Genomic DNA, 24,085 nt, shown 5'->3' with positions numbered 1-24,085 from the left:
TGTTGGTAAATTGGAGGATTAGAAACATGACTATTGCTTTCCAATTAGCTGTTTTTGCATTAATTGCTATTTCATTTATTTTATTGATTAGTGTACCTGTTGTATTTGCTTCTCCTGAAGGTTGGTCAAATAACAAAAATGTTCTATTTTCCGGTACATCATTATGGATTGGATTAGTGTTTCTAGTGGGTATTCTTAATTCTCTCATTTCTTGAAGTTCTTTTTATTCTAGATTAAAAATGAAATGACCCCTCCCTCAGAATTCTTTCGGATTGTCAGCCATAAAGGGAATAGATCAGTTCCTAAAAAAAAAAAAGAAAACTATAACACATTACATTCTAAGGGGGAGTAAACTTCTTCTATTGGAAAAATCTTATATCTTATACTTATATGGTGGTACATTGTGAAACTAAAAGAAATAAAATAGAAAAAATGAACTATAAAAATTTGAATTTCATTTGAATATTCTATTCATATTAATATGATATGAATAGAATATTCAAATGAAATACTATAAATCTATTTATACGTCGTCTAGTATTTAATAATATAGAATATCTATCTGTATCTCTATATAGATAAATATAATTTTTTATTAATAGGAACTTACTTTTTTAAGAAAAAAGTAAATCAAAATATTCGATAGAATGATAATTTCAATTCAATTATATAGATATATAGAAAAAAACCATATATAATAATAGAAATGTAATAATAGAAATGGGAATTCTTGATAAAAATGAATAGTAATAGAAAATATTTTATTTGGGAGACAATATCTATTATCTAAATTTCTTTTTCATTATCCCTATATCCCTATATAGAATATCAGGCCCATCTCTGTATAAATAGAATCGCATATCAAGTACAATGAAAACGCGGATATAGTCGAATGGTAAAATTTCTCTTTGCCAAGGAGAAGACGCGGGTTCGATTCCCGCTATCCGCCCTATGTATTTAATAGTCATAGTATGAAAAATGCCATAGAATTTACTGCGTATAATGCCCTTCTTCTTGAAACCTTGTTTTTTTATCAAATTCAAAAAGTTGCGGAGACGGGATTTGAACCCGTAACCTCAAGGTTATGAGCCTTGCGAGCTACCAAGTTGCTCTACTCCGCGATAAAGAAAAGAATTGATAACTAATGAACAAAAACAAAGATGGAATGCGTCCCTTTACCATATCTATATAAATAGAATAAACCATTTATACATAACGGTAAAGGGACCCTCCTATGATCGCTGATAATAAAATGAAAAAAATGAAGATAATTGGAAATCCTTACCAACTGGATCTTGTTGCACCCGGCAAGAAACATGCATGAACCATTTCCCGAAGTATGTGTCCAGATAATCCAAAGTCTCGATAATTAGCTCTCGGTCTTCCGGTCGAAAAACAACGTCGATGAAGACGTATAGGTGCACTATTACGCGGTAGTGATTCTAATTTTCCATGAATTTCCCATTTCTCACTTAACGACGGAACTTTGCTTATTTCTTTTTTTGAGGATCGGCGAATCAAATGATATTTCTGTTCCAATTTTTGTCTCTTCTTTTCCCTCTGAATAACACTTTTCCTTGCCATAATGGTTAATTTGCTATTAGCATCAATGATAGAAGTCGGATCCTAGATGTATAAGTGGCTTCTCTTCCCTATAGAAGGAAATGAGATTCTTGCCAGATATATATAATAAAGAATTCAATTAACCGAATTTGCCCGATGTAGAGGCAATTAAGAAGGCTGCATAAGTAAATATATAACCTACGGAAAAGTGGGCTAGTCCAACCAATCTTGCTTGCACAATGGAAAGAGCCACTGGTTTATCTCTCCATCGAATCAAATTAGCCAAAGGTGTACGTTCATGAGCCCATGCCAAAGTTTCAATCAATTCCTGCCAATATCCGCGCCAAGAAATTAAGAACATAAATCCAGTAGCCCAAACAAGATGTCCAAACAAGAACATCCATGCCCAGACTGATAAACTATTCATACCAAAAGGGTTATATCCATTGATAAGTTGTGAAGAGTTCAACCATAGATAATCTCTTAACCATCCCATCAAATAGGTAGAAGATTCATTAAACTGTGAAATATTACCCTGCCATAGTGTAATGTGTTTCCAATGCCAATAAAAAGTAACCCATCCAATGGTATTTAACATCCAGAAAACTGCCAAATAAAATGCGTCCCAAGCGGAAATATCACAAGTTCCGCCTCGTCCCGGGCCATCACAAGGAAAACTATAACCAAAATCTTTTTTATCAGGCATTAACTTAGAACCACGCGCATCCAAAGCACCTTTTACTAAAATCAAAGTAGTTGTATGTAAACCAAGAGCAATAGCATGATGAACCAAGAAGTCTCCAGGCCCTATTGTTAAGAATAGAGAATTACTATTCTCATTTACAGCGTTTAACCAACCAGGCAACCATATGCTTCGTCCCGCATTGAACGCCGGACTGTTCGTTGAAGATAAAAGTATATCGAACCCATAGGAAGTTTTACCATGAGCAGATTGTATCCATTGGGCAAATATAGGTTCAATCAAAATTTGTTTCTCCGGAGTACCAAAAGCAAGCATGACATCGTTATGGACATAAAGTCCCAGAGTATGGAACCCCAGAAAGAGGCTAGCCCAACTTAAGTGGGATATGATAGCTTCTTTATGGTCTAACATTCTTGCCAAGACATTATCTTGATTCTGCTCTGGATTATAATCTCTAATAAAAAAGATAGCTCCATGAGCAAAAGCCCCTGTCATAATGAAGCCTGCTATATATTGATGATGAGTATATAAGGCAGCTTGAGTAGTAAAGTCTTGCGCTATAAACGCATAAGCAGGTAAAGAGTACATGTGTTGTGCTACCAAGGAAGTAATAACCCCTAAAGAGGCTAGAGCAAGACCTAATTGAAAATGAATTGAATTATTGATTGTATCATAAAGACCCTTATGCCCACGCCCCAATCTACCCCCCGGAGGAGTATGTGCTTCTAAAAGATCTTTAATACTGTGACCAATCCCGAAATTAGTTCTATACATATGGCCAGCAACTAGAAAAATAAACGCAATAGCCAAATGATGGTGTGCAATATCAGTTAACCATAAACTTTGAGTTTGCGGATGAAATCCTCCGAGAAGTGTTAGAATAGCAGTTCCTGCTCCTTGAGGGGTACCAAATATATGATTATTGGAATCTGGGTTTTGAGCATAAAGATTCCACTGACCTGTAAAAAATGGACCTAATCCCTCGGGGTGCGGCAAGATATCTAATAAATTGTTCCATCGAACGGATTCCCCCCTGGACCCCGGAATAGCAACATGAACTAAATGCCCTGTCCAAGCCAAGGAACTTACTCCGAATAGTCCTGACAAATGATGATTGAGGCGGGATTCGGCATTTTTAAACCACGAAACACTCGGTTTCCATTTTGGTTGTAGGTGTAACCAACCTGCTATTAAAGATATAATAGAAAGTATTAATAGAAAAATAGCTCCAGTATAAAGATCCCCATTAGTACGTAAACCGATTGTATACCACCACTGATAAACACCAGAATAGGCTATATTAACAGGACCTAGAGCACCCCCTCGAGTAAAAGCTTCTACAGCTGGTTGACCAAAATGAGGATCCCAAATTGCATGAGCAATAGGTCTTACATGTAAAGGATCCTGTACCCATGTCTCAAAATTACCTTGCCAAGCTACATGAAAGAGATTCCCGGAAGTCCACAGAAAAATGATTGCTAATTGCCCGAAATGAGAAGCAAAAATATTCTGATAAAGACGTTCCTCAGTAATATCATCATGACTTTCGAAGTCATGTGCGGTAGCAATACCAAACCAAATACGACGAGTAGTGGGGTCTTGAGCTAAGCCTTGACTAAAGCTTGGAAATCTTAATGCCATAATGATTTTCAAATCCTCCTAGCTATTATCCTACTGCAATAATTCTTGCTAAGAAGAATGCCCATGTTGTGGCAATTCCACCTAGAAGGTAATGTGTTACTCCTACAGCACGTCCTTGTACAATGCTCAAGGCTCTGGGCTGAGTAGCAGGAGCAACTTTTAATTTATTATGAGCCCAAACAATGGATTCAATAAGTTCTTGCCAATAACCACGCCCGCTGAATAGAAACATTAAACTAAAAGCCCATACAAAATGTGCACCCAAGAAAAAAAGACCATATGCAGATAATGAAGAACCATAAGACTGAATTACCTGGGATGCCTGCGCCCATAAGAAATCACGAAGCCACCCATTAATGGTAATGGAACTCTGCGCAAAATTTCCTCCTGTGATATGAGTTACTATCCCTTGATCACTTATACTACCCCAAACATCTGACTGCATTTTCCAACTGAAATGGAATATAACTACGGAAATTGAATTGTACATCCAAAATAGTCCTAAGAAGACATGATCCCAAGCGGATACTTGGCATGTCCCCCCTCTTCCAGGTCCATCACAAGGGAAACGAAAACCTAGATTTGCTTTATCCGGTATCAATCGTGAACTACGAGCAAATAGAACACCCTTTAAGAGTATCAATACTGTTACATGAATTGTAAATGCATGAATATGATGGACCAAAAAATCCGCAGTTCCTAAAGGAATAGGTAACAAAGCAACTTTACCGCCCACTGCTACTAAATTTTCACCTCCCCAAGTCAAACTGGTACTTGTTGCTGCACCTGGGGCTGTTGTGCCAGGTGCTAAAGCGTGGGTATTTTGTATCCATTGAGCAAAGATCGGCTGTAATTGTATAGCAGTATCTGAAAACATATCTTGAGGGCGCCCTAATGCGCTCATGGTATCATTATGAATATACAAACCAAAACTGTGAAAACCTAAAAAGATACATACCCAGTTAAGATGTGATATGATTGAATCACGATGTCTAAGGACACGATCTAATAGATCGTTGTATCGAATAGTCGGATCATAATCTCTTACCATAAAAATCGCTGCATGCGCAGCAGCACCGACTATGAGAAATCCACCAATCCACATGTGATGTGTAAACAATGACAGTTGTGTACCATAGTCAGTAGCTAGGTATGGATAAGGAGGCATAGAATACATATGGTGAGCTACAACAATGGTCAAAGAGCCTAACATAGCTAGATTAATAGATAATTGAGCATGCCATGACGTTGTTAGAATCTCATATATACCTTTATGACCCTGGCCTGTAAATGGACCTTTATGTGCCTCTAAAATGTCTTTTATATTGTGACCAATACCCCAGTTGGTCCTATACATGTGACCCGCTATCAAGAAAAGAATTGCAATAGCTAAATGATGGTGTATAATATCGGTCAGCCATAAACCTCCAGTTACTGGATCTAATCCTCCACGAAAAGTAAGAAATTCTCCGTATTTTGACCAATTCAAGGTAAAAAATGGGGTTGCTCCCTCGGAAAAACTCGGATAAAGTTGAGCCAAAAGATCCCGATTTAGGATAAATTCATGAGGAAGTGGTATCTCTTTGGGATCTACTGCAGCATTTAGAAATTGGTTAATCGGTAAAGATACATGTATTTGATGTCCTGCCCAAGAAAGAGACCCCAACCCTAGGAGCCCTGTCAAATGGTGATTCAACATAGATTCTACATCTTGGAACCAAGCCAATTTTGGAGCAGCTTTGTGATAATGAAACCAACCAGCAAAAAGCATTAAGGCTGCAAAGACCAATGCACCAATTGCAGTACAATAGAGTTGTAATTCATTAGTTATTCCAGATGCTCTCCAAATCTGAAAAAAACCAGAGGTTATTTGTATTCCTCGGAACCCCCCCCCTACATCACCATTCAATATTTCTTGACCCACTATTGGCCAAACCACCTGAGCACTAGGCCTAATGTGAGTAGGATCACTTAACCATGCCTCATAATTGGAAAAACGAGCACCATGAAAATACATGCCACTCAGCCAAAGAAAGATGATAGAGAGTTGGCCAAAATGCGCACTAAAAACTTTTCGGGAAATCTCCTCTAAATCATTAGTATGGCTATCAAAATCATGAGCGTCAGCATGTAGGTTCCAGATCCAAGTAGTAGTATCTGGTCCCTTAGCTATTGTTCTTGAGAAATGACCAGGTTTTGCCCATTCCTCAAAAGAAGTTTTTATAGGATCCCTATCTACCAAAATTTTAACTTCTGGTTCCGGTGAACGAATAATCATTGAGTCCTCCTCTTTCCAGACAACACATACAAAGAGACCTGCCAACATAAAACAGAATTAGTGAACTTATTAGAGATGTTTCTATTGAGTTTTGTTCTCTCCTATCTCTCATGTATTGGATATCTTAGTAAATTTCATTTCTTTAGTTTTTCACTAGAACAATTATGATCTCGAAGTCAATTCGGGGCAAGTGTTCGAATCTATTATGACATAAGAGTGAGGCGCTCAACGGACCTATTTTAATCTTCTAAGACCTTTTTGGGAACTCTGAATGGAAGTTCAATAATTTTTCGTGCAGCCTAATCAAATGTATTCAGATTTTATTCTAATTCTATTCCTTAGATTTTATTTTTTTTTTTAGATAAAGTATAAGTATGTACTCTATTTCAAATTGAGCAGGCATTAGCATTCATTATTAGGCAATATACCTATATTTTATTTCTTTTTTTGAAGGTCTCTTTTCTTAATTTGATTGAATATTAGTTTAAATAACAGAAAAAAGGAGAAAATTATCTACTGTATCCACATCTCGTTTATTTCTATGAAATACTAGACAAAATCGAACAAAATTAGATGGGATATATTTAAATTATGTGATTGGTCGTTCCTATAGAAATGATTTTTGAATTTGATAGGGACAAGAAACAAGAATTTATAACAATATATATTTATCTATCTATATCTTTATATAGATAGATAAATATATAAGAAAAAAAAGAAACAGAGTGTTCTTATTCAAAACGCCCTGTGATCTTCAACCAATTCTGTGCTGCAATATAATTACCGGGGGTGAGAGCTATAGCTTGTTTCCAATATTCAGCGGCTTGATTAAACCAAGACTCCGCAACTTCTGAGTCTCCCTGCCGAATGGCCTGTTCTCCTCGGTCGAAATAGGTGAGTCAATTCCTTTCCTTAGAACCGTACTTGAGAATTTCCTGACTCATACGGCTCAGTAGTCAATTCTTTTTTTGTTCTATTATCTTGAAGTTAACTAAAAGAAAAAAAGAAATTATTAATATGAGTTTCAAACTTTCATTTTTACTAATAAATAAAGAATTTCAAAGAATTTCATCTTTTTTTTTAGTTTTATCTTTTCTCCTACCTTCAGAAAAGGGAATCAAGCATTGGCATTAACGCCCTAATTCTAATTTTCTGAAAGGTAACTATCTCGATTTTATATATCATATACAAAAATATATGATAGATTCATTTCTATAGAATCTTGGTAAAAGTTTTTTCTTTCTTATCTTATAAGTTCTTATAAGTAAAGAGAAAATACTTTCTATCTTTGGGATTTGATACTACACCGCTGCTCAAAATACCAGGGGATCCTTTTTATTACATAAGTGGATTCCTGACTTCTTTATTTATCATGAGATAAGGAAGCAGTTTTTATTATATCGATTGAAAACCGTGTTAATTGATCCTTACGATGCTTCCTTTATCAATTAGATCTTTTATCCATAGAAAAAGAGGGTATCTAGACATATCGATTTCTTCATATTTTTACTTCTATGAAGTTTCTTTGCTACAGCTGATAAAAATCGTTGTTTTGAACGATATATATATGTAGAAAGCCTTTCTTATTTATAATTATTTATATTTCTATATTTCTTATATTAAAATTTGTGGATTTGCTTGTTCTTTTCTTTTTTCTTTCTATAGTGGAGATAGTCGCACGTAATGACAGATCACGGCCATATTATTAAAAGCTTGGGGTAAAAATGGGTTTCGTTCGAGCGCCCGAAAATAATATTCCAAAGCTTTAGTATGTTCTCCGTTACTTGTGTGAATAAGGCCTATGTTATAAAGTATATAACTTCGATCATAGGGATCAATTTCCAGTCGCATAGCCTCATAATAATTCTGTAAAGCTTCTGCATAATTTCCTTCAGATTGAGCTGACATCCGTTACGGTCGTCATTCGGTTCAAAGAATCTCCGCTCCAGAACTGTACGTGAGATTTTCATCTCATACGGCTCCCCCCTTATGTGTGTAATGAGAAAAATCCATCAAATCAAAAAATATTCCAGTATTCTCATTCTCAACTGAACAGAGCTAGTGTTTTTACAATAAATCTCTAGCCAACCTTCCTGTCAAAAATTATTTCTTAACATTAAGTATGTAGGTACTTGATAAAAAAAAATAAGAACTTCAACAATTTCTTTGTCCTCTACGCTGCTTAATTTCCTGGAATTAGTCACCTCAATAATCTTCGATGGTTCTATGGGTATCCAAAATATGAACGAGATGGATATTTATTGTCCCAACCATTCCTGTTAGTCCCAATCTCGATAAGCCATGGATATAGATAGATACAAAGTTTTCGTGTCCTTGATTCCCAAGCGTAGTGCTTCTTTCCCAATGTTGCCTATCAGTACTAGTAATTTGGGGTTGACCTAACCCCATAAGTATAGGTATAACCTTTCGCTTAATACTAGAAACCTAAAATTCAAGCATATAAGGCTTCATTAATCGAGGATACACGACAGAAGGAATTAATCCTTTTATTTACAAATTTCACCTTCAACACGCGTGGGGTTTTTCCATTCCATTTTTTTTTGACCGAAATCGGTCAAAAAAAATGGAATCAAATCACACCATCTCTGTAATAAGTGAATGCCCTTTTTTCTCCTGAAGTTGTCGGAATTATTCGTAATAAGATATTGGCTACAATTGAAAAGGTCTTATCTATAAAATTTTCATTTATCCGAGATCTAGGCATAGGTAGAAATCCATTCTATAATTTAATTAATCATGGTGTGAGAAATCAATCCCACAAATAAAGGAATTGTATAATTATAATACAGTGCGAAATAACGTAAAAATGAACTCATCAATCAAATTTGTTTATCCTAAGACCTTGTAGGAGGTTTTTTTTTAATTTTACTTTGTATTTTTATAGTTTGAATAGGTTTTATGCATTTATGAAAAATAGGATTGATTCACTATTCAACATTCAACCGGTTTCTGGGCATCATTATATAGGAGAGATGGCCGAGTGGTTCAAGGCGTAGCATTGGAACTGCTATGTAGGCTTTTTGTTTACCGGGGGTTCGAATCCCTCTCTTTCCGAATCTTTACCAAATTCATCAATATTACTCATCCCAATGCATACCATTATTTCATATTTCAAATTTGTTTGTTGATATGGACAACTTTATATTCCTCATTTTTCGGTAATACAAAAAATAGTGGATAACGGGTGGGCAAGGAATAAAAATTTTCGCATATCCATGTCTATGATATATGAATAGCAGAAAATCCTTGTAAAAAAAACTCTTGTTATTTTAGTTAAGTTTAAGTTTGACGAGAATAATATTCTACAACCAGTAATTCATTTATTTTCAAACCAACCCATTTATTATCTATTATTTGATTAATTAAACCTTTATATTGGAAAGGGTGAACAGTCAAATGATTTGGCAATTTCTCATGGGGGGCTGAATCAAAATAATTTTGAATAAGAGTTTTAGATTTTTGTTCATCCTTTGCTGTAATAATATCTTGAGGTTTACAACGATAACTTGGTATATCCACTATACGACCATTAACTAAAACATGTCTATGGTTTATAAATTGGCGGGCTTGAGGAATAGTCGCAGCCATACCCAATCGAAAAAGTATGTTATCCAAGCGCATTTCAAGTAGTTGTAATAAAACCTGACCAGTTGATCCTTTAGCTTTTCCGGAGATACGAACGTATTTAAGCAATTGTCGTTCTGTAAGACCATAATGAAAACGCAATTTTTGTTTTTCTTCTAAACGAATACGATATTGAGATTTTTTACTGAAGCGCAATTGATTTCGAAATTCGTTTTTGACTGTTGGCCTTTTACTAGTAAGTCCTGGTAAATATCCTAGACGACGTATTTTTTTGAAACGAGGTCCTCTGTAACGTGACATAAAAACTCCTTTTTTAAAATGAAAAATCTTATAAATCGAAATGAAAACTAAACGAAATGAAAAATATTATAGAATTCTAAATGAAGCGAAATCTACTAAAGTTTTATAGTACAAAGAAGAATTAGATGAATTTTATCAATATCCGAATTTATTGTATATAAAAGAATACAAAAAAGTAGGTTAATTTCTTGATTTCTTCCGCAGAGATCGAACTCTCCCAATTTTTTATTTCTAAAAAAGATATTATCAATTATGTAAAAAACAAATAGAGAAAAGCCGGTTATCGGATTCGAACCGATGACCATCGCATTACAAATGCGATGCTCTAACCTCTGAGCTAAACCGGCTAATGTAAACGAAATATACATATGCAGAAGAATTGAATGGGATCTTAGTTATCAATTTTTAGTTATTTATAACAAAATTCAAATTAATACAAACATCAAAAATAGAGAAAGAAAATATAGAAAATCAAACCCAATTTTTATTATTTCTATTATTTATTTTATCTGATAACATAAAGTGCAAGATAATAATTAATATTATATTAATATAATTTATTTAATATAATTTATTTCGATCTACTATTCTAGATATATATTATTAAATTGATTTCTTTCAAAAAGATTATTTATTAGTACTTAAAGTAAATTTGAATAAATATAAATTTTAGTAAATATTTATTAAGGAATTCCATATTTCTAAGTAAATGTCTAATTCTATATTATATTCAATTAAAAGAATGGTTTTTTTTAGCCACTAGATTCGTTTTAGTTATATAAATTGTATATGAATAAATGGATTGTTTATTTTCTTTTTTTTTTTAAGCAAAAACAAAAAAAAAAAAAGAATCGACCATTCGAGTATTCTAAATTGTATGAAAAAAGAAGATAAGTAGGTACATAGAAGATAAGTAGATATGTGGTCTATATCTGTGTATATTGAATTGTTAATATATAGATATTAGAATTAGTTCTGATTCAAACAAATAAAGGTATCCAATATAGATGAAATAAAATCTATAAAATTGGAGAAAGGGGTTTTTAATATTTAATAAAATAATATGTATTTAATGAATTCAAAAGTTCCCGCATAATTCTCATAATAGAAATGAAAAAAAAAGCATTCTATTATAATCAGATTCAAATAAAAAAAAAGATGGGGATATGGCGAAATTGGTAGACGCTACGGACTTAATTGGATTGAGTTTTGGTATGGAAACTTACCAAGTAATAATTTTCAAATTCAGAGAAACCCTGGAATTCACAATGGGCAATCCTGAGCCAAATCCTGTTTTCTGAAAACAAATAAAAATTCAGAAAGTGATAATAAAAAAGGGATAGGTGCAGAGACTCTATGGAAGCTGTTCTAACAAACGAAATTGACGACTTTTTTTATTGCATTAGTAAAAGAATCCTTTCACCAAAATTACAGGAATGGATCAAAGATAAACATTTAGAAACATATATATATACTGAAATACTCTTTCAATTTGTTACTTTTTATTTTATTATTGAAGATCTATTTGTGATAAAAATATTCACAAATGAAAAATGTGAATCAAATCAATTCGAAGTTGAAGAAAAGATGGAATATTTATTGATGAAATTATTCACTTCATCATAATCGGCTAAAACCCTTGAAGAACTGATAAATCAGATGAGAATAAAGATAGAGTCCTATTCTACATGTCAATACCGACAACAATGAAATTGAAAGTAAGAGGAAAATCCGTCGACTTAAGAAATCATGAGGGTTCAAGTCCCTCTATCCCCAAAAATACTTTTTCATTTTCTAATTTTTTTCCTATATCCTCTCTATCTTGAAGTCCTTATTTATGTGTTTTATTCGATTTATTATTTCCCAACGAAATTGGAATTTTTATTTTCATCAATTTCCTATCTATCATAATTTTCTTATCTATCATAATGACAAGGGACGAGTTTTGGAATAGATATAAATATATATGTGAAACACATAGAATTTTTTTTAATCAGAAATGTATAAATTAATATCTTATTTTTTAGCAAGGAATTTTCATATGCGTAATTAACGATTAACAATAAAAAATAATTATTACTGCGGAAACTCACTTACAAACTTTTTTTTTACTTAGTTGATATAGATTCATTAACATAGATTTTAAAAATCTTTTAAAATCAAAGTATTAAGCTTCAAGAATGGTCGGGATAGCTCAGTTGGTAGAGCAGAGGACTGAAAATCCTCGTGTCACCAGTTCAAATCTGGTTCCTGACACAAGATTCATTTGTATGAGTATCTATCCCCCATATTCATTTTAATGAATATGGGGGATAGATACTCATACAAATTTGTGTTCTTCTAGATTCTGATACATAACATATTTCTTTGATCTATTTAGGTATCTGTAGATATACTTTTCCTAGATGATTAAAGAATAGATGCAATTTTTTATTAGGTATATTCGCTTATCTATAGTATCTATATATATATAGATATAGATATATAGATAATGAATTCTTTATCTATTTTTTTCCTTTTTTTTCTGCGATACAAAAAAAGGTTTCTATTTCCATAATATTCGAGTGGTTTAATTAGTTGGTTAAAAGACCTAAAAGTCGAAGTTCTGGGGTGGAGTGAGAATATTAAGAATTCATCTGAGAAGGATTACCAAAATAGAATCGAGCCCTTTTCTTTGTGTTTTTTTTTTCGTGGCCGTATAATTGATGGTGATGTGCACGTTATATAGTTTATTATAAAGATAAAGAATTAGTTTATTATAAAGATAAAGAATTTTTGCAGTTCATCCTATTTCTTTTATTGGCTTGGCTGATAAGAACTCAGTATTGTTTTTGTTTTAGAATCTTAAGAAACTCCTATCCATCCTATTTTAAACCCTATAATTATTCATTCTATTATTTCTGAATTTTGTGATTTCTCACATAATAATATCTGAATGCAACTTCCATTACTCTGCCTGATTTAATGTCAATCAATTATTTTGTCTGATCTATAACAGAATGTACTTATATTCTTTGACTGGGGTTGCAGAAGTTTGGATTAGTTTATTATTTTTATCATTTAGTGAGCATCTTGTATTTCATAAAAATTTGGAGCAATATAATCTTTACGCAAAGGCCATCCTATCCAATTTTCGGGCATTAAAATACGTCTTAGACGCGGATGACTATCATAAGAGATTCCCAACATATCATAAGATTCCTTTTCTTGAAAATCCGCACTTTTCCAAACCCAAAAAATCGAAGGAATTCTGGGATTTTTTCTTGATACAAATATTTTTATGCATACCTCTTCGGGTTGATTTATACCATACTCTATTCTTGTAAAATGATATACACTAGCTAAGAGTCCTCCGGGTGCTACATCATAGGCACATTGAGAACGTAGATAATTGTAACCATATACATATAAAATGACAGCAATGGAATGCCAATCCTCGGGCTTTATTTGTAAAGTCTCTATTCCTAGGTAATCGAAACCCAAGGATCTATGAATTAGTCCATGTTTGACTAGCCAAGAAGACAAACGACCTTGCATTTTTTGCTTCTCCTAAATTTTTTTTATGAGTTTGGTATTAGTATTTTCTATTACGATGAAATTTTTAAAATACGATGAAATTTTTAAAAAAGGAATTGCTTTTTATTATTGTACTTTAAAAAAATGTGTCAGACGATATCTCTGAAGTAGATGGCGGTTGATAGAAAAATTCTTGACCATAATTGTCAGTATAAGTACTGTATCCAACATGAAACTTATGGTTGGTAGTAAAACATCTATTCTCTCGTTGAAAACTCATTGGATCTTCATATATTTCTCGAGATATTTTCTTACGAAGTTTTGTTATAGCATCTATAATGGCCTCCGGTTTAGGTGGACAGCCCGGCAAATATACATCTACAGGAATTAGCTTATCTACGCCTCGAACAGTACTATAAGAATCGGTACTAAACATCCCCCCCGTAATTGTACAGGCTCCCATAGCAATAACATATTTAGGTTCGGGCATTTGTTCATATAATCGAACTAAAGAAGGGGCCATTTTCATAGTTACAGTGCCCGCTGTTAAAATTAGGTCCGCCTGCCTAGGACTCGATCGTGGTACTAGTCCATAACGATCAAAATCGAATCGTGATCCTATTAATGAAGCAAATTCAATGAAGCAACAACTCGTACCATAAAGAAGCGGCCATAAACTGGATAATCTTGACCAATTTGAAAAATCATTTAATGTCGTTGAAATAACTGAATTTTGGGTTGTTTGATCAAGTAAGGGAAACTCAATGGAATTCATAATTGTCTCAATATTTTTTTTTCTAATTGTCTAAATAGTCAAGAATTAAGACCATTCTAATGCCCCCTTTCGCCATGCATAAACTGAACCAACAATTAGGATAAGCACGAATAAGAAAGCTTCTAAAAATACGGATACCCCTAATACATCGAAACTCATTGCCCATGGATAAAGAAAAACCGTTTCAACATCAAAAACAACAAAAATGAGAGCAAACATATAATAACGGATTCGAAATTGTAACCAAGCATCGCCTATTGGTTCTATTCCGGATTCATAACTAGAAAGTTTTTCCGGTCCCTTGCTAATGGGGGCTAAAATTCCAGAAATTAGAAATGCCAAAATAGGAATCAAACTTGATATTATTAGAAATGCCCAAAAAATATCATATTCGTAAAGAAGAAACATAAAAGTACTCCTCTGAATGTAGAAAATATACCAAATTCATTTTCATTTTTAGTCTAAAGTCTCCATTTTTTTAGACTAGCTGAATATACTAATATTAATATTATTCTATCGAATATGAATATGTTCGAATAGAAAGTTACAAATTGTTTTTTTTTTAGTAATAGTCTTAGTAATGAGATCTATTCGATCCAAAATAGTATTAATATTATTAGTATCTGTAGGAATATTAGGGCTATACGGACTCGAACCGTAGACCTTCTCGGTAAAACAGATCAAACTAATTATTATCTAAATGATTTAAATTGTTTTCAAAACCCAACATGCATTTTTTTTTGCATTGAGCTTTTTCATTAACTGATAAAAATATTAGTTAGTCCACCATCTTTTTTTTTTTTTACAGTAAAGAATAAAGAGATGATTCCCTATGCTCTTCTTTTTTATTTGTATAACAATAATCAAAGAGCACTACCAAAGTGTTTCAAAGAAGGATTATCTTGACGTAGGTCTGCTTCTGGCCTAGATCAACTTAAGTTAAATGGACTCTTTATCCACCTACTAAAATTAAAATAGAAGATAAGAAATGACACTTCATACACCTTAAAGTTCATAAAATAGGAAGAAAAGATAATCTTTTTTAGGTCCCTATACCCTTTATGTTTAGCATTGACGAGAAATGGGTATTCACCTTATCAATATCTCAAATCAATTATGGATTCGATTTTATGGCTAAACCCTTTGTCAGGCTAGTGTTCTCTTGTTTTGTTCCTTAAAATGGAGTAAGACACCGATTTCTTACTATAAGATAAACTTTTTTAATTACAAGATGAACTCCTCTGAAAAAAAGCATTGGCGCTCGTGGTAAACGAGGTGCTCTACCTAACTGAGCTACAGCCCTTGTGTTTTTGATACATATTTTATCATAGTATGAAGATAATTGCTTGTCAAGATGAATATTACATGATCGAATCCCTTGAACGGGGGTTGGTATTGCTTATCAGTAATTTTACATTTATAATCAATTAATCTGATAGATGGGTACTCTTCTTTTTTTTTTTTTGAGGAGGAGTCCTAAATTACCTACTTAACTCAGTGGTTAGAGTATTGCTTTCATACGGCGGGAGTCATTGGTTCAAATCCAATAGTAGGTAAGGTATAGTTATAACTTATTAGATACCTTTGACTGTGGTATCTAATAAGCTTTTCTACTTACTTTTTTCTTCTGACTGTTTCTTTTTTCTTTTTATTGTTTTCGGATATTGGGACGCATCAATTTCAACTTGTTATGAAATAACATTGATAGCCTCTACTCGTGTTCTAGCTCGTCTAAGAGCTAGATTTGCCTCAATTGTTTGTCTCTTGCCTTCAGCCTTATTCAAATTAGTTTCTGCTATTTCAAGAGTTTGCTGTGCTTCTTGTGGATCAATGTCACTACCCTTTTCCGCATCATTTACTAAAACAGTTATCTCATTATTATTTATTCTAGCAAACCCCCCCATCAGAGCCATTGTTAACCATTGGTCTTTAAGACGTATTCTCAAAATACCTATATCGACAGCTGAGGCAATAGGCGCATGATTAGGTAATACTCCAATTTGTCCGCTATTAGTAGGTAAAATGATTTCCTTCACTTCTGAATCCCAAACAATTCGATTGGGGGTCAATACACAAAGATTTAAAGTCATTTCTTCAAATTGCTCTCCGTTTCTAAGTTCGTAGCCTTCGCAGTAGCTTCATCGATATTACCTACCAAATAAAAGGCTTGTTCAGGAAGACCGTCTAATTCTCCAGAAAGAATCAAATTAAACCCTCTAATTGTTTCTACTAGACCAACATATTTTCCAGCCGAACCGGTAAAAACTTCTGCTACGAAAAAAGGTTGTGATAAGAAACGCTCAATTTTTCGTGCTCTTGCTACGGTTAAGCGATCTTCTTCGGATAATTCGTCCAAGCCAAGGATAGCTATAATGTCTTGAAGTTCTTTGTAACGTTGTAAAGTTTGTTTAACTCGTTGCGCAGTCTCATAATGTTCTTCACCAACGATTCGAGGTTGGAGCATAGTTGAGGTTGAATCTAAAGGATCTACTGCTGGATAGATACCTTTGGCGGCTAATCCTCTTGATAGTACAGTAGTAGCATCTAAATGTGCAAATGTCGTAGCAGGAGCAGGGTCAGTTAAATCGTCGGCAGGTACATAAACTGCTTGAATAGAAGTTATGGACCCTTCTTTGGTAGAAGTGATTCTTTCTTGTAAAGAACCCATTTCAGTACTAAGAGTGGGTTGATAACCCACAGCAGAGGGCATTCGACCCAATAAGGCAGATACTTCAGATCCTGCTTGAACGAAGCGGAAGATATTGTCGATAAATAGAAGTACATCTTGCTCATTGACATCTCGAAAATATTCCGCCATAGTTAGGGCAGTTAAACCAACTCTCATACGAGCTCCGGGTGGTTCATTCATTTGACCATATACTAAAGCTACTTTGGATTCTGCAATATTTTGTTCATTAATTACTCCAGATTCTTTCATTTCCATATAAAGATCATTTCCCTCGCGAGTACGCTCACCTACTCCGCCAAATACAGATACACCTCCATGAGCTTTGGCAATGTTATTGATCAATTCCATAATAAGTACTGTTTTACCCACTCCAGCTCCACCGAAAAGTCCTATTTTTCCTCCACGACGATAAGGAGCTAAAAGATCTACTACTTTTATTCCTGTTTCAAAAATAGATAATTTTGTATCTAATTGTATAAAGGTAGGCGCAGATCTATGAATGGGAGATGTTGTACGAGTATCTACAGGACCTAAATTATCAATCGGCTCTCCAAGCACGTTGAAAATTCGTCCTAGAGTTGCTCCGCCTACTGGAACACTTAGGGGAGTTCCTGTGTCAATAACTTGCATTCCTCTCATTAGACCATCTGTAGCACTCATAGCTACAGCCCTAACTCGATTATTTCCTAATAATTGTTGTACTTCACAAGTCACATTAATTTGTTGACCAACAGTATCTCGACCCTTAACTACCAGAGCATTGTAAATATTAGGCATCTTCCCCGGGGGAAAGGCTACATCTAGTACCGGACCAATTATTTGGTCAATATGTCCCAGATTTTTTTTTTCAATCGAAGAAACTTCAGGACCGGAAGTAGGAGGATTTATTCGCATATCAAAAGCCAATTTTTTTTTCCGAAAAAGTTTTTAAATCAAAAAGAAATGTTCGATAAGAAAGCAAGTTGATCGGTTAATTCAAAAAGAAATAAGAAATGGGAGTTAGTACTCCATTTTTTTGGTACTATTCCATCAATCCTCTTTAACTGTTTACTTACTTATTCAAATTCAATTATTGAATTCTTAAGCTTACTGCAGTTATTTTGAAAATTTCAATTGGATAAAATCTTTCGAAAGTCTTTTCTTTTTTTCTATCATTCTAGAAAATATCATCTATATTCTGTATGGAATTCGAACCTGTACCTTAATTTAGAATTCATTTTTTTTATCATTGGCTTTCGTATTTCCTCAGTAGACAATTTTTTAGACTTACCCTCTGTTTCCCTATTTTTTGACCTCTTTTTTTATTTTCCGGGGAGAAAGCTGCCTATTTTTACATCTAGGATTTACATAGACAACATATATCACTGTCAAGATTAAGAATAAATTATTATTATTATTTAGATTAGATCTTTCGATTTCAAAATTAAAAAATAAGATCAAATTGAAAAAAAAAAAAGATTGGGTTGCGCCATACATAGAAAAGAGTATACAATAATGATGTATTTGACAAATCAAATACCATCGTTTAATTTAATAATAACATAACGAACCTTTGGGATTAATTGATAATAGTAGTTGATTTTTGTAAAAGATTTCATTAACTCCTAAGTCATATCGAGTAGACCTTATTGTTTCAAGAATTCTTAATTCAAGAGTTGTAGGGAGGGATTTATGTCACCACAAACAGAGACTAAAGCAAGTGTTGGGTTCAAAGCTGGTGTTAAAGATTATAAATTGAATTATTATACTCCTGAGTATGAAACCAAAGATACTGATATCTTGGCAGCATTTCGAGTAACTCCTCAACCTGGAGTTCCACCTGAAGAAGCAGGTGCTGCGGTAGCCGCCGAATCTTCTACTGGTACATGGACAACTGTGTGGACCGATGGGCTTACCAGTCTTGATCGTTACAAAGGACGATGCTATCACATCGAACCTGTTGCTGGGGAAGAAAATCAATATATTGCTTACGTAGCTTATCCTTTAGACCTTTTTGAAGAAGGTTCTGTTACTAACATGTTTACTTCTATTGTCGGTAATGTATTTGGGTTCAAGGCACTGCGTGCTCTACGTCTGGAGGATTTGCGAATCCCAACCGCTTATATTAAAACTTTCCAAGGTCCGCCTCACGGCATCCAAGTTGAGAGAGATAAATTGAACAAGTATGGTCGTCCCCTATTAGGATGTACTATTAAACCTAAATTGGGGTTATCCGCTAAGAATTATGGTAGAGCTGTTTATGAATGTCTTCGTGGGGGACTTGATTTTACCAAAGATGATGAAAATGTGAATTCCCAACCATTTATGCGTTGGAGAGACCGTTTCTTATTTTGTGCTGAAGCGATTTTTAAATCACAGGCTGAAACAGGTGAAATCAAAGGGCATTACTTGAATGCAACTGCGGGTACATGCGAAGAAATGATGAAAAGAGCTGTATTTGCCAGAGAATTAGGCGTTCCTATCGTAATGCATGATTATTTAACAGGGGGATTCACTGCAAATACTAGCTTGGCTCATTATTGCCGAGATAATGGTCTACTTCTTCATATACATCGTGCAATGCATGCAGTTATCGACAGACAAAAGAATCATGGTATGCACTTTCGTGTATTAGCTAAAGCATTACGTTTGTCTGGTGGAGATCATGTTCACTCCGGTACCGTAGTAGGTAAACTTGAAGGGGAAAGAGATATCACTTTAGGTTTTGTTGACTTACTGCGTGATGATTTTGTTGAAAAAGATCGAAGTCGTGGTATTTATTTCACTCAGGATTGGGTTTCTCTACCAGGTGTTCTGCCTGTTGCTTCGGGAGGTATTCACGTTTGGCATATGCCTGCTCTGACCGAAATCTTTGGAGATGATTCCGTACTTCAATTTGGCGGAGGAACTTTAGGACACCCTTGGGGAAATGCACCAGGTGCTGTAGCTAATCGAGTAGCTCTTGAAGCCTGTGTGAAGGCTCGAAATGAAGGACGTGATCTTGCTCGTGAAGGTAATGAAATTATCCGTGAGGCTAGCAAATGGAGTCCTGAATTAGCTGCTGCTTGCGAAGTATGGAAGGAGATCAAATTTGAATTCGAAGCAATGGATACTATTTGAATTCGAAGCAATGGATACTTTGGATTAATTGCAATTAAACTCGGCACAATCTTTTCCTAAAAGAAGGATTGAGCCGAATACAAAGATACTTAATTATTAAACAGATTTCTATCTTTCGTATTGGAATAGAAGCATAGTAAGTAGACGATATTTTACGAAAAAAGTGATTACAATTTATAAGGGAAACTGGCTATTGCCTTTTTCGATGTGAATTTCACATAATAGGGAAGTTGTTCCATTTCTATATGAAATTTGTATTTTCCTATTGATTTCTATATTTCTATAATTTTATACGTTTTTTTAGTTTAGAATATCATTTTAGAATAAAAAAAGATATATATATATTTAAATAATTTTTCTTATAAGTAATTCTAACATAATACTAATAATCGAATTAATAAGATTGAAAATCTTATTAATTCGATTGTATTTATTCGATTGTATTTTTTTTTCAATACTAATATTGACAACACTGTATCAAATAAATATAATCCGATCGTGAATAAATTGATCACCTTACTTACGTTAAATAGGCGTTATTACTTCATCAAATGGTAGGTTCATTGGTTTTCTTTCTGCGAGACAAACAAGAAAAACTTTGTTAATGAATAAGTAAGTGAATTGAAAGGTAAACACGAATATATATACGAAAATATTAGATCTATATATACCAATATATATATAGTCTTATATATATAATAATAATGGATAACTCTAACATAGTATTTCAAGAACATAGTATTTAAATAGGTGGTATATCTTTTTTTAGTTTTTTAGACAATTCAATTTTGTAATTTTATTTTTTTGATTGCGATTGGGTATAAATATCCACCTTATTTTTTAAATTGTAATGGGGTTGCTAACTCAATGGTAGAGTACTCGGCTTTTAAGAGCGACTCTATTTTTTACGCATTTCTATGAAGCAATGGGTTCGTCGATACTATCGGTAGAGCTTGTAAAACCACGACTGATCCAGAAAGGAATGACTGGAAAAAGTAGCATGTCGTATCAATGAAGAATTCTAAAAATATTTCATTCTTTTAGGATCCAGCTCAAATTTTTGTTTGAATTTTTGGCTCGTAACAAAAAAAATTCCGTTGGGTTTGATTAATAAAGGGATAGAACTTGGTGGTTCTAATTCTAATAGGGAAACAAAAAGCATCGAGCTTTCATTTATTTTTTATTTGGATCATTACCCCATCTAATTGTACGTTAAAAATAGGTTAGTGCTTGATGTGGGAAAAGCTTTTCTGGTGAATGGTTTATTTTTGTTATGAGTCCTAACTATATAGCTATTTTCCATTATCTTTTGGTATTTTGGGGTAGCGATAAATGTGTAAAAGAAAGAGTATATTGATAAAGATATTTTTTCCAAAATCAAAAGAGCGATTAGGTAAAAAAAAAATAAAGGATTCTTAATTAGCTCGTTATCCTAGAACAAAAATTAGGCAAAAAATCGATTAGAGAGAGTCCGTTAATGGGTTTTACTTCTCTAGGTATATATTTATACCTATAATTTTCTGTTTTGACCATATCGCACTATGTATCATTTGATAATCCAATGAATCTCTGATTCTTTGTTTGACCAAATAGACTTTTTTTTTTTTAATGGAGCAATATCAAGCATATTTAGAACTCCGTAGATCTCGATACCAGGACATCCTATACCCACTTTTTTTTCGGGAATCTATTTATGGACTAGCTTATGCTCATGAGTCCTTTTTTATAGAAAATGTCGATTATAACAATAAATTTAGTTTACTAATTGTAAAACGTTTAAGTACTCGAATGTATCAACAGACTCATTTCATTCTTTTTGTTAATGATTCTAAAAAAAATACTTTTGTGGGTTATAATTATCATTTTTTTTCTCAAATAATATTAGAAGGTTTTGGTATCGTCGTGGAGATTCTATTTTCTCTACAATTATTTAGCTCTTCCTTAAGGGGATTAGAAATCGTAAAATCTTATAAAAATTTTCAATCAATTCATTCGATCTTTCCCTTTTTCGAAGATCAACTGATATATTTAAATCATAAGTCAGATATACGAATACCCTATCCTATCCATCTGGAAATCTTGGTTCAAATCCTGCGATATTCGATAAAAGATGTCTCTTTCTTTCATTTAATAAGGTTGTTTTTTTATTACTATTATAATTGGAATAGTCTTTTTCCTCCAAAAAAATGGATTTTTACTTTTTTTTCAAAAAGGAATCGAAGAATTTTCTTGTTCCTATATAATTTATATGTATGGGAATATGAATCTATCTTTCTTTTTCTACGTAACAAATCCTCTCAGTTACAGTTAAAACATTTTCGCGTTTTTTTTGAGCGAATTTTTTTCTATGAAAAAATAAAACATCTTGTAGAAGTATCTACTAAGAATTGTTCATATACTTTCTTCTTCTTTAAGGATACTTTCATCCATTATGTTAGATATCAAGGAAAATCAATTCTGGTTTTAAAGAATACTCCTTTTTTGATAAATAAATGGAAATACTATTTTATATATTTATGGCAATGTCATTTTGATATTTGGGCTGGACTAGAAACGATCTATATAAACGAATTATCTCAGTATTCATTTCACTTTTTAGGCTATTTTTTAAGTATTCCACTAAATCTTTCAGTAGTACGAAGTCAAATGTTGCAAAATTCATTTCTTATTAAAATTGTTATAAAAAAACTTGATACAATAGTTCCCATTATTCCTCTAATGAGATCATTGGCTAAAACAAAATTTTGTAATGTAATGGGTCATCCTATTAGTAAGCCGGTTTGGGCCAATTTATCTGATTTTGATATTATTGACCGGTTTTTGCGCATATGCAGAAATTTTTCTCATTATTACAATGGATCTGCAAAAAAAAAGAGTTTCTATCAAATAAAATATATACTTCGGTTTTCTTGTATAAAAACTTTGGCTCGTAAGCATAAAAGTACTGTGCGCATTTATTTGAAAAAATTAAGTTCAGAAAAATTATTGCAAGAATTTTTTACAGAAGAAGATCTTTTTTCTTTGATTTTTCCAAGAACTTCTTTTACTTTGCGTAGGTTTTATAGAGGTCGTATTTGGTATTTGGATATTCTTTTAAGAAACGATTTCGTCAATTATTTATAATTGAAAATAGGTTATGTTATTTTTTAAATCGGTGTAAATTGATAAAACGAACTTCCTTCTTTTTATTCAATGAGGATAAAAAAATCATTTTTTTTAGTCTTCTATATCTATATATAGGATTTTGAAATGCTCATGTAGTCAGAGTCAAGATTCGGGGTTAATGAATTAAATATTATATTTCACTTTCTTAGAGTCTTTTGCTAGGCAAGTAATTAAGGTTTAGATGTATACATAGGGAAAGCCGTGTGCAATGAAAACTGCAAACACGGCTTGGGGAGGGATTTTTTCTTGTTTTATTCTATTGTTGAATTTTATTCAAGAATAAATTATCTACTTCATCCGACTAGTTCCGGGTTCAAGTCCCGGGCAACTCATTTTTGTAGATCGATGTTGTATTATATCTATATTTCTATTCTCTATTTCTATAAATAGAATGATATATAGAAAATAAACTTTTTTTATGAATCAATGAAATGGGATAAACAAGGTAAATTCGGATAAACCGAAATGAATAAGAACATACTAATGAATAAGAACATACTATGGATATTAGTATTGGTTGACACTGGTATATAAGTCATGTTATACTGTTGAATAACAAGTCCTCAAATTCTCGCATTATAGAGAATTTTTGTGCTTGGGAGTCCCTAATGATTAAATGAACCAAGATTTTACCATGACTGCAATTTTAGAGAGACGCGAGAGCGAAAGCCTATGGGGTCGCTTCTGTAATTGGATAACCAGCACCGAAAATCGTCTTTACATTGGATGGTTTGGTGTTTTGATGATTCC

At 33.2% G+C, this 24,085-nt stretch overlaps 3 non-coding genes across 3 annotated transcripts; 2 read left to right on the top strand and 1 right to left on the bottom strand.

Moving 5' to 3' along the window:
• Positions 1 to 9,172: 9,172 nt before the first annotated feature.
• Positions 9,173 to 9,260, top strand: TRNAS-GGA (transfer RNA serine (anticodon GGA)). The gene has a single exon. It is a non-coding gene; the product is annotated as a tRNA-Ser (tRNA).
• Positions 9,261 to 10,365: 1,105 nt separating this feature from the next.
• On the bottom strand, positions 10,366 to 10,438 carry TRNAT-UGU (transfer RNA threonine (anticodon UGU)). Its single transcript has one exon. It is a non-coding gene; the product is annotated as a tRNA-Thr (tRNA).
• A 1,836-nt stretch (positions 10,439 to 12,274) lies between these two features.
• TRNAF-GAA (transfer RNA phenylalanine (anticodon GAA)) lies at positions 12,275 to 12,347 on the top strand. Its single transcript has one exon. It is a non-coding gene; the product is annotated as a tRNA-Phe (tRNA).
• Positions 12,348 to 24,085: the final 11,738 nt, after the last annotated feature.

Source organism: Vigna unguiculata, unplaced genomic scaffold (genome assembly GCF_037176805.1).
Source record: "Vigna unguiculata cultivar grain cowpea cultivar isolate G323 ecotype 2 unplaced genomic scaffold, ASM3717680v1 ptg000318l, whole genome shotgun sequence".
NCBI classification, from domain to species: Eukaryota; Viridiplantae; Streptophyta; class Magnoliopsida; order Fabales; family Fabaceae; genus Vigna; species Vigna unguiculata.
This window is presented reverse-complemented; position numbering and strand designations above follow the sequence as displayed.